At 44.9% G+C, this 17,094-nt stretch overlaps 1 pseudogene across 1 annotated transcript; it reads right to left on the bottom strand.

Moving 5' to 3' along the window:
* Positions 1-9,210: 9,210 nt before the first annotated feature.
* Positions 9,211-11,993, bottom strand: LOC308532603 (phosphofurin acidic cluster sorting protein 2-like; annotated as a pseudogene). The gene is made up of 3 exons: positions 11,700-11,993; positions 11,339-11,508; positions 9,211-10,058 (listed from the first exon to the last, which is right to left on the bottom strand). The product of its transcript is annotated as a phosphofurin acidic cluster sorting protein 2-like (transcript).
* Positions 11,994-17,094: the final 5,101 nt, after the last annotated feature.

Here is a 17,094-nt window from a genome sequence, read left to right as displayed (position 1 = left end):
TGACCATGGCACTCTTTTTTCAGCCTGATCTAAAAGAGTACCTTTTTCAAGAAAAACAAAGGTTATGTTCTATAATAACATGCAAAAACTGTAGAAGATTACCTTCTAAAATTTTAACACTTTAAACATGCAAATCAAAAGCCTATAATAAAGTTTCTTAGTTTTTAAAAGCCAAATATACCTTTTTAAAGCCGAATCTACTTTCTTAAAGCCAAATCCTGCCCCGTTTGTTAGCCTGGTTAAGAAAACGTTCCCAGTGTACTTACAGACCCGGGCTTCTGTAGTTGATCCTGGGCATTGCGTGCGGTAGATTTCCCCTCACCTTTTTTCGGTGAGCTTTCCACAACTTTTCAGTGAAAACTTCCTTTTCTCGCTCCAGCGAGGCCTGCACTTCCAGATTACCCGTTGGGCGCCAGATGTTGAGTAAGACTCCCTCCATGTTCTGCGTGGAGTAGGGTTCGGTATCTGAAAGAGGAGCTGCACAACAAATGAGAGAAAAAGACACGTGATAATTTTGCAATATTGGGGGACCAGGTGGCCAAGTCCAGAAGGACTTCCACCCATGCTCAGGCTGCTCCAATCTTTTATTGATTCAGAGTAGCCCTTAGGCAGGCGACCTGCCATTAACAGGCAGACTAGCCCATCAGCAAGGATTTACATAATAATAAATGGGGGAGTAGTTTCAGCTACCACTGTCTGGACAAACAGAGGTGGCGCTTAGCTCAGACCTTTGCTAGGGCTTCAAAGGCACCCAGCCTTCTGGGGGTTTCGGGGAGTTCTCTGTCAATGCTTATCAGATAGTGAAGGCAATAAACAGTTTCCCACAACAAGTTTGTGTGATCCTATTTTTAATTACCTATATGTGTGCTTGTATGTCACCAGAAAAACCTGCAAGTCCATTACTAAATTATTATGATCAGGATTTTATTTTTAAATGACAAGATATTAAAAGAATCATTGTTCATATAATTTGATTCTATAATTCTATTTCCACTGATAGAGATCCTCATAAATCCTTCAAAATGGTATAAATTTTATAAAGAAAGATATCCATCACAGTATTATGTATGTATTTTAAAAACAAAAAGAGCATAAAGACCCATTTAGGCAATACTTAAGCACATGATGGTACTGAAACAGATGAAATATTATGCAGCATTTTTACAGGCAACAGGCATTTCTTGTGAGATAAGAATGACAAGATGGAAACTATGTCAACATTCACAGGATAATACTAGGAACAAATATACTAATATGTTGCATGTGATTGTCTCTGGGTGATGGAATCTGAGGTGATTTGACTTCTGTCTGTTTGTCAGTGGACTGAGATCCGGGACTGCTCCTGGGCAAGAATTACTCTTTCCTTTGAAGGTCCCAAGGGCTCAGGCAAGGTCTTGGGGCCCAGAAGACATGAGTACTGTCTGCCTAAGGGGAGATCATGTGGCTAAGATTCCAGGAAGGATTGGCTTCACCCAAGCTGCTCATTCAGATACGAATCAGTAAGAAAATACTACCCACCAATGAGCTTGCTCAGTAAGTAACATTGGGTGTTGGATCTCCCTGAACAGTGTCTGAGAATATGGCTCTAGAGCAGCGGTTCTCAACCTGTAGGTCGCAACCCCTTTGGGGGTCGAACAACCCTTTCACAGGGGTCGCCTAAGACCATCGTAAAAAATATTTATATTTACATATTTTTTTGTGATTAATAAGCATGCTTTAATCATGTTCAATTTGTAACAATGAAATTGTGGGTCACCACAATATGAGGAACTGTATTAAAGGGTCACGGCTTTAGGAAGTTAAGAACCACTGCTCTAGAGCACCTCAGAGAAGCAGGCCATTGGATAAAGCCGGCATCCACTCTATTCTATCCATTGAGAGTTTGTCTCTCAGGGCCAGACAGGGAAACAAAGGAACCACCTCAACAAACTCTTTGAACACCAACTGACAAATGCATTTGCAGAGCATGCCCTGTGCTTCTCTGAGCACTTGAAGAAAAACGTGGAGGGAAATCCCAAGGTCCTTGCCCCCAATCAAGGAAGGCTTCAAGAGATCATTTTTGATCCACAGGCGTTTATTGATACCTAATGGGTGTCTACTCCTGCCCTGGGCACCTAGGCACAGAGCGACCAGACATGGTGGAAGTTTGGTCCCCAGATCTCCTGGGACCAGGTCATAAACTTGTGCAAAGGGGAAATAACAAGACATATTAACCTGGATTATCTCTGATCCCAGAGATAAGACCTGGCACCATGGAGCCACAGGGAAAGGAGGAATTAGGCTGAGAGGGAGCATCAGGAGCCCACACCAGGTCAGGCATGAGACTGCCTCAGGGCTCCCATATGTGTCCTTAGTAATGAGGCTCCAGGGAGGTTCTGCTTCCTCTTCCCTCCAGGTTCGTTGACTCAGATGCTGCATTAATCACTAGGAAGGCCTCTGCCATCCAGTTCCACCCACTTAGTAGGTAAAAGTTGGATTATTTGGAAGGTCTCCCTGAAAACCTGTTCCCCATCGCAGATGTGGGTCTCCACACAGCGAAGGAAAATAATGGGTAGGGAGGTGGGTGGTGGCTGTTGTTTTGATTTTTGTATTCTTGGTTCAGGGCTCCGTAAATAACATGCTTCAATTCATCCCACCTCCTCACCACCATTCCTTGCAAGACAACTTCCAGGTTTTATTGACTCTTATTACCGCTAATCTCCATTCCCTTCCTCCCCCTCCACATAGTAGCCACTTCAAAATTGGCATGTATGCTTGAAGAATTTATGTCTTTGTATGTCTGTGTGTTTTATAGACACAAGAAGTGTTGTGTTAAAAATCCCATTGTGTTTCTTACTTTCTATGTTGACACTAATTTTTATGATCCACTCTCCTTGCTGTGTAAATACTCAAATCCCTGCTTGTTTTATCTTCTTTTCCAAACCATTCTCTCAACACAGATGAATTTTCTTAGTCTAAATTGAACCCTATCACTTTCTGCCTAAAGCATTTCAAAAACTTCCATTTACAATTAGAAAAAAAAATTGGAAACCAGCCTATGAGGTCTCCTTGTCGGCTCCTACATACATCTCCAACCTCAACCAGTGTCCTTCTCTTTCTTCTGCTCCCCACACTTCAGCCACACTGGCTTTCATTCAGTTTGCTGAATACACAAAACTCTTTCTTTCATCTCAGCACCTTTGCCTTCTCCCCCTCCCCCACCTCATCTCTAGGATGGGCTTTCTCTTTCTCAGCCTTCAAGCCTCTCCTAACTGTGAACATTGGTGCAGCCCTTCTGGAGAGACTTAGGCAATATTAGTCATCCTGGGCCAGGTTCCCTGGCAGCAGTGACTCCTGGGAAGTGGGACAGAGTTTAGTGAAGGAATGACCTCAGAAAAAGAAGATGGAGGGAGGTGAGCAGAGATGTGGACTCAGCACATTATGTTCAGCCTGGTCTTGAGAGGGGATCTGGAAGAGGAATTGTACCCATTGAGTGATTCCCATTTTAGGTAAGGAGCCAGGCTTATCTACCCAGTGCCAGTCATTACTGGCCTCCCAGGGTAGTGGACTGGGAGCACCTACCTGCTCAGGACAGGGGAAGGGCCATCAGGAGCCATGAGCAGCCAACATCCACAGCAGCTGGGAGGGGGGATGGCTGAACCAGCCAGTGAAGTTGCATCCACTAGTAAAACCTAAGGTGTGCAGGGCCTTCCTGCTAGAAATTCATTCTTAGCAACATACTCTAGAGAAGCTACATTCATGTGGCCATGAAGGATACAAGAAAGTCCATGTCAGCATTGTTTATGACGCTGGAAAACTAGAAATAAGCTAAATGTCCTTCAACAGGAGAAGAAAGTTATCATAGTAAATGCCTAGTAAAGCGGTAAAACTAATGGACTGCAGTATGTGTGGCAATGTGGACAAATCTCAAAGCATGATTTGTGTGGAAAAGAAAGTGTCAGGGTACATTCTGAATGATGCTATTGAAATCAAATTTCAAAAATGCAAAAACAACTCTAAATTAACTTGTGTGTACACAACTTTTGAGTAAAATTATAGAAACCTACTTAGGGACAAGCACCAAGTGGATGATAGTAGGTAGCTCTGGGGAAGGAAAACTGGGATGGAATCAGGAGTTCAAAGGTCTCCCAACTGTCACCCTAATGTTCTATTTAAAGACACACAGGCAATGGCAGAATTTAAGATTTAATAGGAACACAGGTGATCACAATTTATTCTACATAGATTTTATTCTTTTACATTTAATCCTGAATAGTCACACTTTAAAAATTACAGAAAATATTCACGTGGCCCTATGTACACCTTGAGTGATACTTCTTTTTGTTTTCCCTATACTATCGTTTTATTTTCCGATGATAGCAGAAGAAAGTACACAGATGATCCATTTTCTCTTTTTAGACTCCATCACAGCACTTTGCCACATTTCATCATGTCACAGGAATTTGTTAGCCATGCTGTTCATATACAATGCAATTAACATCGCGTAAGGATATTTATGTCAGTGGGGAAATACTCATAAAAAAGGCTAATGTCCTTTAGGTGGAATTGACAGATTAAGGTTTGGGAACCCACTTATTCCAGGTGTCTCGTTGCTATCTATTCTAGCCAATATTTCCCGTGGTCCATTCCCACCCAGTGATGCTGATCAGAAGAACCAGATTCATGCTCTTAGACTCTGAGGGGTTATATTTTGACACAGAAGGCCTGCTCTCCCCCCTATATCCCAGCCAAGGAAATGTTATTCAAAAAGTGATCAGAGGAGATTGGGCGCTTTGAGGGTGGTATGGCCATAGATAGGGAAGCATCTTTCAGATGCTCAAAACTCAGCAGGAAGGCGGGGGGAATGGGGGGGGGTGAGGTGAGGGGGAAAGATCAACCAAAGGACTTGTATGAATGCATATCAGCATAGGTGATGGATGTGGACAACATGGGGGAAGGGAGAGGGGGAGGGCAGGATTGGGGAGATAAGGTGATATTGGTGGGGTAATGACACATTTGTAATATCTTATTTAATAAAGAAAAAAAAATGATCAGTTCAAGAATGAGAATGAGAGGCCTATGTTATAGGTTCTCCTATGGTGATTCTTTTGCTCTTCGGACTTAGCAAAATTATATATATGAATATTCAAATATATAAGAGCATATTTAATTTTGCTAAGTACTTCTAGATGGCCCTCCTGGGTGCCTGTACTAGTTTACCCTCCCATCATATCCCATGATGTTCCCATTTGTCCCATAGCCTCACCAACACTTCCCATCATCACACTCTAATTTGTCTTGCAGATCGGTGTAAAGAGGGCCTCATTACTTCTCTGACTACAAGTACAATTCAACATCTCTGCCTATCTTACTACAAGTGCAATTGAATACCTCTTCATACCTTGTTAACGTTTTGGGTTTCCCTTTATGAAATTCCCTTTTCATATACTCAACCCATTTTTATGTGACAGACATTTCTTATAAAATGTATCTATTAATCGCAACAAGGGATTTCAGAGATCACTTGCAGGTTTTAAGATAAAGCTCCCATAAACATTTGTGCTCAGGTTTCTGAGTGGATGAAAGTTTCTATTTCTCTGGCATAAATGCCCCAGAGTGTAATGGCTGGGGTGTGTGGTAGTTGCATGTTGAATTTCATAAGAAACAACCAAAGTACTTTCCCCAGTGGCTGTAATAGTCTACATTCCCACCAGCACTGTATGAGTGAGTTTTTCCACATCCTCCCCAGCATCGAGTGTCATCACAGTCTTTTGTTTCAGTTAGTCTCCTTGTGGTCTAAATAACCTTTTCCTAATGGCTTATGATGTTGAACTTTTCCAGTGCTCATGCGACATGTTATAGCCTCTTCAGTGAAGTTTCTGTTCATTTATTCTGTTTAATTCTCCAGTGAACCACCTGGGCCTGGATTCCCTTCCTTAGATGCTTTAACTACAAATTCAACTTCTTTCATAGACTAGTCAGGGCATCACTTTCTCTTGAGGAAGGTTGTATAGTTTGTTTCCTCCCAGGTATTGGTCCGTTTTGCCTAACTGGTTAGCTATATGCGCACAGCGTTTTTCTCTGTTTCTTGGTCAGTCTGGCTAGATATCTGTTTGTTTTACCAGTTTTTTTAGAGAAGCAGTTTTCTGGTTTGTTGAAGGCTATTTTCAAATTCTTTGTTTTACTGATTTCTGCCATTATGTTTTCCCCTTTCCTTGTTTCTTCTAAGTCACTCTGTTGCTCTCTGTAATTTTCTATTTGGATACTTCAATCTCTCTTCCCAGCTGTAATGCTTTCCTTCGAAGTCTATTTAAAACAAAAACTCTGGCTTTTATGGCTGCTTTTGATATGCAGCTTTTGTTTATTGTTTTTAAGTTGGGAGTATTCCATAATTTCACTCATAATTTCTTTTGAACTCAGGGTTTGTATAGAATATACTTCACTTCAGCTTCTGCTGTATATTCTAAACTGTCCAGATATTTGGTGATTTTAAAGCTATTCTTTATTATTAACTTCTTACCTTAGTGCATTAGTGTTAGAGAATATATAGGCATCATGCATTATGGTTCATGAACATATCAATGGAGAAAAAACATATATATCTTCTTTGGAATTTATTGAGACTTCCTATGTGGCATAGTATGTGGTAATGATTTATTTTGTTTAAAAGACTGGGTATTATCTGTTAGTCTGATATAATATGTCTAACAAAGCAAACAATAACTTCCATTTGTCAAATTTTCTTATTTTAAAAAATCCTTTATTGCTTCCCATTTCATAGGTCCTATTTCAGATGGCAGGTTTAAAAGTAATTAATTCTATTTTGCAAGACAAGGTGCTTTCCCATAACTTAAAGTACATGCACTTAAACGTATCCCTGTGATTTATTACACATATCTATATTTTCCTCAGCAAGACATGCTCTTTAATATGCCCTCCTGTGTATCATTCCTCTACCCTCATCAACTACACAGTGCTGACACTAATATTTTAGATTTTTTTCCACTCTTTTTCTGTAATCTTTTAGTCAAGAATAAAATGAGCATGGGGCCACATGGCTCACTTCTGGGATTTTTGGTTCTGGCTTCACCCAGGACACCGACCCCTCATAGAATCTCCAATCTGTATCTAAGGAGAAAGGAGCTTAGCCCAAGGCCTTGTGGAGAATCAAATGAGGCTGAGGCTTTGTCACGAGGCAGAGAAAATGGCCAATGAGCTCAACCACAGCCCTTGGAGCAGACCTCTCCACTGTCCAGGCACCCAGAGAGCACTTTCCAGGGAGGACCCCACTGAGTTTCTACAATAAACCTGTGAGCTTGACCCTAGGTCAGTGATGGAGAACCTGTGACACGTGTGTCAGAGATGACACACGAACTCATTGGTTGATTTTTCTTTGTGACATGGCATTTAAGAATATAAAATAAATATCAAAAATATAACTCTAGCCAAAGCCGGTTTGGCTCAGTGGATGGAGCGTCGGCCTGTGGACTGAGGGGTCCTGGGTTCGATTCTGATCGGGGGCATGTGCCTGGGTTGCGGGCACATCCCCAGTGGGAGATGTGCAGCAGGCAGCTGATCGATGTTTCTCTCTCATCAATGTTTCTGACTCTATATCCTTCTCCCTTCTTCTCTGTGGAAAATCAATAAAATATATTAAAAAAAGTTTAAAAAATATAACTCTTTCTTTTACTATGGTTGCAAATATCCGAAACTTTCTATGTGTGGCACGGCACCAGACTTAAGTTAGGGTTTTTCAAAATGCTGACATGCAGAGCTCAAAAGTTTCGCCATCACTGCCCTAGGTTCACCCTGTGGTTAGAGGCACAAGCACTCAGAGACATGAAGTGCCCTGAAGACTCCCAGCAAGCAGGGGGCCGCGTGACCACTGTGCTGTGCAGGGACAGGTGCTCACCTGGTACATAGTTGGACCCACACCTGTTGGGTGGAACACATGTTCTGTCATAACACAGAGAGATGAGGGCGAAAGCATAGGCCCTGCTCAGGAAGGCGGGCAGCTGGTACTGCACCAGTGTGTCTAGCCGGTGTGCCTGGGGGGCTGCACCACACACCTATTTTTTTAGGAAAGCACGAGTGGATGGTGTGGGGCCGCTTGGCGGGTTGGCAGCTGGGGCCCAGGGCTGGGCTCACTGGCCTCCATGTTCTGCTCAGGATGCCCGCAATGGGAGGCCAGTCCTTGGCATCTGACCACCAGCTCTGAGTCCTGTGGAGGCAGATTCCTGGCTTCCAGGAAGGGCAGGTGGAGAAGGGAGAACCCTTCTCGCTGGGAGTGTTAGGGGTCCTGAGGCCAAAACTCACCTTCCATGATTCTCCAGCTCAGCACTGCCCGCCTGACCCCCAGAGAGTTCTGGTTAATCAGCAAAGCTGTTGGGGCTCCCAGTGGGGGCTGCACATTAGCTTCCGGGTAGTGAGCACTTTTGTACTTATGAAGGTATCTCCTTGTGTTTCCAGGGTCGGTTTCTGCACTAAACTGAAAGGTGAACAGAAAAGCAGGTGGGCCCTCCTGTGCTTGGCATCTGCAGGGTCGCAGGCAGGGCTGGAAGGTGGAGTCAGAATGTCTGGAGATGCAGATGGGGCAGTGCTGGATGCGGAAGGACCCTGGGCTGCCAGCTGGAAGAACTTCATTCCACACCACACCTTTGATGAGGACTCACAGAATGTTCTCCTGCTGCTTCGCCCTGCACACCAATTTGCTTATGCCCCCAAGCACTGGTTTTTGGATTTTGGACTCCATGCCCTTGTCCTGGTTTTCTTGGGCGAAAACAACATCTTCTTTTTCTTCTTTTTGGTGAGTCCTGTCATGCACATGGTGGGTGTTCCTTTGGCCTGGCCACGGCTGGGCAGCCTGCTGACCTGGAGAGACTGGAAGGTGCACTTGAGGGTGTTGTTGGCGTTAGGCAGGTCTTTCTTCTTCGAGTCTTTCTTCCTGTCTGTGGGCTGGGCTGCCGTCCAGTAATCCACCTGCCGCTCCATCAGCTTGGCGCCATCACACTGGCTGGGGGAGGACAAACCCCACTCACTGACAAGATGAATGGGATGACAAGGCATCATTGGTGAACAGAGGTAGGGACAAAGGGAAGGATAAAAGCAAGCTGCAGCCCAAGCGGGTCCATCATCTGAGTATCCCGACGTGTCTGAGGACTGTTGCACTGTCCCAACTTTCACCTGCCACCCTGAAAAGAATGAACTATAAGGAATCCTCATTGGGTGTCTTCAGCTTGTAGGAGAGCAGGGCTTCCTCGATGGGAAGCTGAGAGGAACAGTTGTTCCCGTGATGTACTGCGTGATTCTCGTCACGATGTCCAGTGTGCCTTGTATGGCGCTCTGGGCCTCCAGATTATGGAACAGGTCCCATCGGGTCAGGTCCTGGGAGAAGCTGTTGTAGCAGTAATGCATGGAGCCCAGGTACCTGGCCACAACGCTGGATCCAGCGGGATGACCAGGAAGTGCATATCGCCCAACCAGCAGTAGGACAGCAGCTCCAGGAAGACCCGCAGCACAGCGCTCAAGTAGTGCTGTGCCCGTTCCACCATCATCTTCAGCGGCTTAAGGGGCTGGGAATTTTCGTTACAGTATCTCTGTATCCACCAGATGATGGAGCTGAAGGCCACAGGACGTCAGCCATGAAGCAGATGCACAGCACAGGCAGCATGTGCCCCTGCAGGGTGTCTGAGGGGAACTGCTCCTGCCAATCAGAGGTTTGACCAGGATGATGTTCTCTGGCAGCTGGTCATCAGAGATGAGTATGCGGTTCAGCTGGTAGTACGTGGTCTTCCTGGGGATCTGCAGCTGGCTCCCTGGGTCTGGACATGCTCATTGTCTGGGCTCTTGGCTCACTTGTTCTATGGCTATGCCATCTGCCGCCCCTTCAGGAACCTGCCCAGCCATGGTGGCGGGGATGCTTCCCCTTGGCCTTGGTGGAGGGCATGAGAGACTCAGTCTTGGTGATGCGCCTAGTGAGCAGCATCTTCTTGGTGAGCATGTCCAGGGCTGAGGTCTCTACCTCCGGGCTGTCCTTGGGCGGTGCTGGGTGCTCCCCTGGGTGGGCATGCTCTGGGGCTCTAAGTGGGTGACACTGTCACTTGGCTATTGCTGACTGAGCTTGGTCTTTTTGGGCACTTCAGCTGGACTAGGAGGCTCCTTTGTTTTGCTTTGTTTGTTTTGTTAACCCTCACCAGAGGTTATTTTTCCACTGAATTTTTAGAGAAACTTGAAGGGACGGGGAGAGACAGACAGGGAGAGAGGCATGGATGTGAGAGAGACACATGGATTGCTTGCCTCCTGCATGTGCCATGGCCAGGGCTGGGGATCAAGCCTGTAATCAACACAGTTGTGCCCGTGACCAGATTTGAACCCGGGACCGTTTACTCCGTGCGCCAACACACTTGCCCTCAGCAGAACCAGCTAAAACTCGGAAGATCCGCGTGGCTCTGGGCACCATGGATGCTCCCCATGTCCATTTCTGAACTGAAAGGTGACAGGCCTTCGCAGTATGGCCTGAGCTTGGGTTTGGTGGTGCTGAGAAGGCTGTTATCTTCTTCCCTGTCGGGGCTACTGTCATTGGTTCTCCAGCATGTTAGACAGAAGGTGCGGGCCCTCCTCTACTTGGGGACATGATCTGCAGGGTCCTGCTCACGGTCCAGGGCCTCCTCCGACACTTAGGCCCTGCTCAGCCAAGCCACTACATTCTGCTTGTCATGGACCGTGTTGTGACTTCCAATAGTCACTGCTTCCTGATCCAGTTCCTATCCATGGGCGGCATCTTCACCGGCCTCCTGCTCAGAGAAGCTCTCATACTCCTTTTTAGAGTAGTGATTTGTAGACTTGGTCTTGGGCCGGCCTACATGGCGCTGCCCACATGGTGAGTGGACTGGCTAGACATGGAGGAGGTCCAGATTCAGGCGACTTTGGGGGAGGGGGTGATGTGGGCCGCCGAGTCTGAAACACTGTCTCTGTGCTGTTTGATGCCTGAGGGCTCACGTGTTTTCTTGCACTTTGGCCATGATTGCAGGCTCCTCTTCGCTGCGGGCCCTGTGGATGCTTCCGTCTGTGTCTGTGAGCTGGAGTGTGCCAACCCTTCAAAGAACAGTCTGAGCTTGGGTTTGAGGGTGCTGAGGGTGCTGTTCTCATCCTCCATGTCTGGGCCACTGTCCCTGGGGTTTTGCAGTGTGTTAAGTAGAAGGTCCAGGTCCCACTCCAACTCTGGGACATGCTCTGCTGTGTCCTGCTCGAGTCCACAGCCTCCTCCAACACTTTGAAATTTCCCAGCCAAGACACCACTATTTCCTTGATCTTTTGTGGCCTGGTAATGCACATCTTTCCTAATATCCATGGCCTCTACATCTTGAGCATCCCCATGTCAATGCCCTTCTCAGCTAGGTTCGGTCCATAGGTGGCATAGTTGCTGGCCTGTTGCTCAGAGGAGAAGCTCTGATGTACCCCCTCGGAGTAATTAACCCTTGACTTAGCCTTGCATCTGTCCTGTATGGCACTGTCCTCCCAGTGGATGGGCTGGTTGGACAGGGAGCAATGCAGATCTCGGCCACTTTAGCAGAAGCCTCCTCGGCCACTTTGTCCACCCTTCAGGGTTCGCTGCCTGACCTTGGCCATGCGGATGGCGCCCTCAGGGAGTGTCTTCTAGCTCCAGATGGTCTGGTTCTTAAAGCACTTCCTCCAGTGCAGCAGGGCCTGTAGCTTGTTGCCTTCTCACAGAGGAAGTGGGGGTCCTGCAGTGAGGTCAACCCCAGGACTGTCTCCAGTTGTTCACTGGGGAACAGCATACTCCCGTAGGATGTATTGGAGCCCTGCATTTTCACAGTGATCACCATCGATATGAGGTTGGAGTACTGCATCTTCATGGCGATCACCATGGAGATGAGGTCCTTCTCCAACTCTTTGCACACCACCATCTTCATTAAGGTCAGGTTGCACAACCTGGGCACGAATCTGAGGCTAGGGCTGTCCAACTCCTGGGTAGCAAACAGGTTCTTGGGCATTGGTGTTGAACCTGGGCATAGGGATGGGGGAGCGGGAGATGTGGAGACCAGGACTGTGGGCAGCAAGGTAGCTGCATCTGGTTACAACGTACAGGTCCTTCTGCATTCTGTGGTGATGGTTTCTCTTCCTGTGTTGGTACAGAGGAGGGACATTCCCTCAGGGGCAGTTTATGAACTGCCAGGTTGGTTGGGGCTTTAGTTCAGACCAATCCCCTAAGTCCATGATTGGCAACCTGCGGCTCGCGAGCCACATGCGGCTCTTTGGCCCCTTGACTGTGGCTCTTCCTAAGCCTTAGGAGTACCCTAATAAAGTTAATAACAATGTATTCACCTATATAATTTAAGTTTAAAAAATTTGGCTCTCAAAAGAAATTTCAATCGTTGTGCTGTTATATTTGGCTCTGTTGACTAATGAGTTTGTCGACCACTGCCCTAAGCACTCAGTGACTGTTGTCAGGAGGTGGGGCACAAGTGATCCAAGAACTGTGTGTGTGAAAAGGAACCACATGCTCACTGACTAGCTCAGGGAAGCCCTGTGTGGTGTTCTTGCAATCTCAGAGACCTAAAGTTATCAAAAAGAATGTTCTGAAATGAAAACTTTTAAACTAAAAGCAGTTTATAGTGGGTAGTCATGTCCTAGACTGGCATCTTCCCTGACAAAGGTCAATCTTAACCTTCACTGAGCCTGTCTATTGCCTTTTGGCATCTACAATAACATATAATTTGGAATGTCAAAGGAATTTCCCTATTTCCAGGCCCCTCAACACATAGGCAATGCTCTGTGGAGACCACAAATCCCCTCATTCTTACTGAGTTCATTGTTGACTTGTAACTATCCTATATCCACCATGTAAAAGAAGTATGTCTGTGTCATTTTACTGTTTATCCAGTCACAGAGGATTCGCTGCTTTGATTTCTCTGAAACCCTAATGCATCACCACTGGGTTCCCTGTTACCACCATACATCTCCTGTTCTGATTGTAATGTATAAAATAAGGAGCAAAACTGCCAGAGAGAATATCTCAATCCGCTGAGATTTTCATCCTGCCAGTTATTGACAGTGGGACTTAAATAAACGACCAAAATTCTTGACAAGTTTGAATGTTTCATACGTTGACATTTCCTTGACATAGTGGGTCAGGATTCCAAAAGAGCTCACCCAGGACCAACCCGTGGACATGGTGTCAGGATTCAACAAAGGACCCATTGAACTGCTGGTTCCCCACCCATTGGGTGAACCTGGGTGAGTTGTATCTTAAATCCATGACTTTTCCCTTGCTGGTGGTAGAGGGTTAGATTTATTTGAGCTGTATTTTTAAATACTCCAGATAGAACTAAGATTAAGGGTTGGTGGAACTTAGGTTAAGACAAGACAGTAGGAAAAAAATTGGTGGCTGTTGTTAAACTGTGGCTTTCCAATCGGAATTGCGTTCTGAGAATCAGAGCAAAAAAAAAACCAAAAAAAAACCCCAAAACCCATTATCATTTAAATTAGAGTTGAACTGAATCAACTCCAAAAATACAGTGTCATATTCTCCTTCAAGTCCGAGTATTAGGTATTCTTAGGGGACTAAGAATCTCTGTGGATGTGTGATGTCATTCCTCATGATGTGCAGGAGCCCCAAAGCAAAATTTCAACACAATTGCAACTAAAGTGACTGGTTCTGGTGGGGGAGCACCCATAAGGTTTGGTCAACCGTTCCCTGACCCTCTGGTTGTTTGAGACAGCAGGGAGATCAACCGAGGCACATCAGAGGTTTGAATGTGATTTGAGGGGTGAGAGCCTCATGGAGCTCAACCGATAAGCAACACAGGTTGACCAACTACATTATATAACAATCCTAGAAAATTTGCTCCGATTCTGCAGATATCAGAAAGAAAAGAAAAACCACATACACATACACACAACTACAAAACAACAACAACAAAACACACCTAAAATTAACATGGGAAGTGGTGCCTCCAAGTCCAGGAGATGCCTGATCCCAGCCCTCACTAATATTCCTGATAGGAAGCTTTTACTTACACGTGCTTTACAGAAATGGGAAGATTTAATTAGAAAATATCCTCCAAAAAATGGCCAAAGTGCAGTTTTATTTGTGTGCCTAAATTAATTTTTGGCATGCAATAAAAATTAGGAAAATGCCAGGTCTAACATTAAACTGAATGAGTGAATGGAAGCATATCTTGATTTGGAAATCAGGAGATTTTCAGAAGCACATATAAATTCCATTAAAAACAATTCAGGAATTAGAAATTGTATAGACTGTCTCTGAACTCTTCTGAAGGTAATAATTGCCAACACCCCATTCTTCCACCTTCTCTAGTTCTCCCACTATATTCTGCACCCTTTTCCATCCTTCTTCCTTTCCCTTCAGTCCCCTCCACTATCGCTTCCTACTGACTTAAGAGAAAATGAGAATAGGAATTCTAACAACTCCCTTTGGAGAAAAGCTTGTCCCAGCAAGAGAGGAACCAGCAAATGTTCCTGATTTTCTCAATGACCCTGATGGGTTCACAAAGGCATTTAACTCTTAGAATATGTAATCCTGGATATTCTAACTGATTCCAATTAATATAGCTAATGGTTTCTGTCAGCAAATGCAACACAAATTCTAAATAAGGCTTTCAAGAAAATTCCTGTAGAGAAATCTGTTCACTGAAATGGGATGTAGAAAACCAATAACAAACAAACCACACACACACACACACACACACACACACACACACACACACAAATATAGGGTTGATCCATGGGTGTTTCCCTTCTCACTGATAGTTTGGGAGCAGGTGAAATTATCATAGAAAGAGAAGCCACTAAGACCCCTGTAGACACTGGGGCTACTCTATTTATTCCTAACCACAGCCAACTAATTATCTTCTCCTTCAGAGTAAAGCATCTGTGCAAATGGCAGGAATATTTAACCAATGTCTGTTTTTAATGAAAACCTATTTCCAACTAGGGAATGTTACAGCAATATTACCAAATATCTATCTTTGCTAATAAAATATGCCCCAAATCAGCTGATAGGGAGAGGTGTTTAGTTTGCTTATTTGTTTGTTTTATGAAATCAGTGATACCAACACATGCTTTTTCCAGAAGGGTAATATGTATTTGGAAATAAATGAACAATATACTGAGCCCAACAGAGCCTGAGATGAATCCAGCGGTGTGTCCTCAAAGTTGGGGTCATGGCTGCACCCAGGTTTCCTCGGGGGCTCTGGAAAAAGATCTGCTGGTGACATCATGCACAGACATGGAGAGGCATGGGGGAGATGGTGAGCATTCAGCAGGTAAATGAGCCTTTGGCCAGTATTTGACTGAAAAGGAGCCCAGAGTTGGAACCACAGGCATGCACCTCTGTCCAGTGCCCACCCAGGGTGGAGGGAGCTGGGCCCCTTTGTTGTGAGGTCAGGCTTATGCAGTTCTGAACCCAACCCTCAATGGAAAATTGGGAAACTGATGTCCATAGAGTGGCAGATATCACCCAATGTCCATGACATTCAGAGCCCAGAGTTAAGGAATGTTCAGACCTTCCAGCCCAAGGCTCCAACCTCTCCAACAGAGTTGGTCTGGACATTAGAAATCCTGACATACTGGGAAGCTCCTGCATGTTCCTCCGTATCTAGGGCTCAGGGGGCGCTTTGTTCTGGGACCCAGAAAGAGCACTAGCTTTTTTTTTTTTTACTAAGAGAAATATTTGTATTATTTTATTTTATTATGGTTTAAAGTATAACATATGTTTCCATTTTTCCCCTCGACCCCTCCCCAGCCACCCCCACCTGCAGCACATGCCCCTACCCCCTTAATGACTGTGTGCATTGATTATGCTTATATGCATGCATTCAAGACCTCTGCTTGGTCTCTTACTCTCTCCCCCACTCTCCCCTGCCTTCCTGCTGAGGTTTGATGGTCTGTTTGATGCTTCTCTGTCTCTGGATCGATTTTTGTTCATCAGTTTATGTTATTCATTATATTCCACAAATGAATGAGACCGTATGATATTTATTTATATCTGACTGGCTTATTTCACTTAGCATAATGCTCTCCATGTCCATGCAAGCTGTTGTGAATGGTAATACTTCTTTCTTTTTTACAGCAGCATAGTATTCCATTATGTAGATGTACCACGGGTTTTTTCCACTCAGCTGCTGTTGGGCACTTACGCTGATGGGAATTTAGGCTGTTTCCAAATCTTAGCTATTGTGCTGCTATGAACACAGGGATGCATATATCCTTTTTGATTGGTGTGTCTGCTTTCTTGGGATATATTCCAGAAGTGGAATTACTGGGTCAAATGGGAGTTTCATTTTTAATTTTTCAAAGAAGCTCCATACTGTTTTCCACAATGCCTGCTCCAGTCTATGTTCCCACCAGCAGTGCACAAGGGTTCCTTTTTTTCCACATAATCATCAGCATTTGTCCTTTCTTGATTTGTGGATGATAGCCATTCTGACAAGTGTGAGATGGCATCCCATTGTGTTTTGAACAAATATATTTTTATTGATTTCAGAGAGAGAGAGAAAAAAATCAGTGATGAGAGAATCATTGATTAGCTGCCTCCTACATGCCCCTATTGGGGATCAATGCCCATAACTGGGCATGTGCCCTTGACCGGAATCGAAGCCGGGACTTTTCATTCCTCAGGCCAACACTCTTTCCACTGACTAAACCGGCCAGGGCCCTCGTTTTTGTTTTCATTTGCACCTCTCACATGATTATTGACTAAAACCATGTTTTCACAAGGCCATGAGACATATGCAAACGGAACATTTTTTCTTGTGACTAATAAGAAGAATTTTATTCAACTCACTGAAGTCACATGTCCACATACAACCGTCATCACTCTGGCCAGGCCAGTGAGCTGTGCTAATAACTCCACTCTGGGGCCTTGACCCAAACTCCCCAGACCACCTGGATATGGAATTGGCAGCTGTTAGAAAGGGGGAAATGGAAGTCATGTCCCCCACAAGCCATTGTCAAATAAAATGTCAACTTCTGGTTTCCACTCTGACATATGACCTTGTAAGTTCTTACTCTCATCCTTACAATAAGAAAAAAGATGAATAATCCAAAAAATCAGGACGTCTTTTTAGTTCC

The sequence above is a fragment of the Myotis nattereri genome (genome assembly GCF_964212035.1).
Source record: "Myotis nattereri genome assembly, chromosome: 16".
NCBI lineage: Eukaryota > Metazoa > Chordata > Mammalia > Chiroptera > Vespertilionidae > Myotis > Myotis nattereri.
Note: the sequence above shows the minus strand (reverse complement) of the source record. Positions and strands in the feature narration are given on the sequence as shown.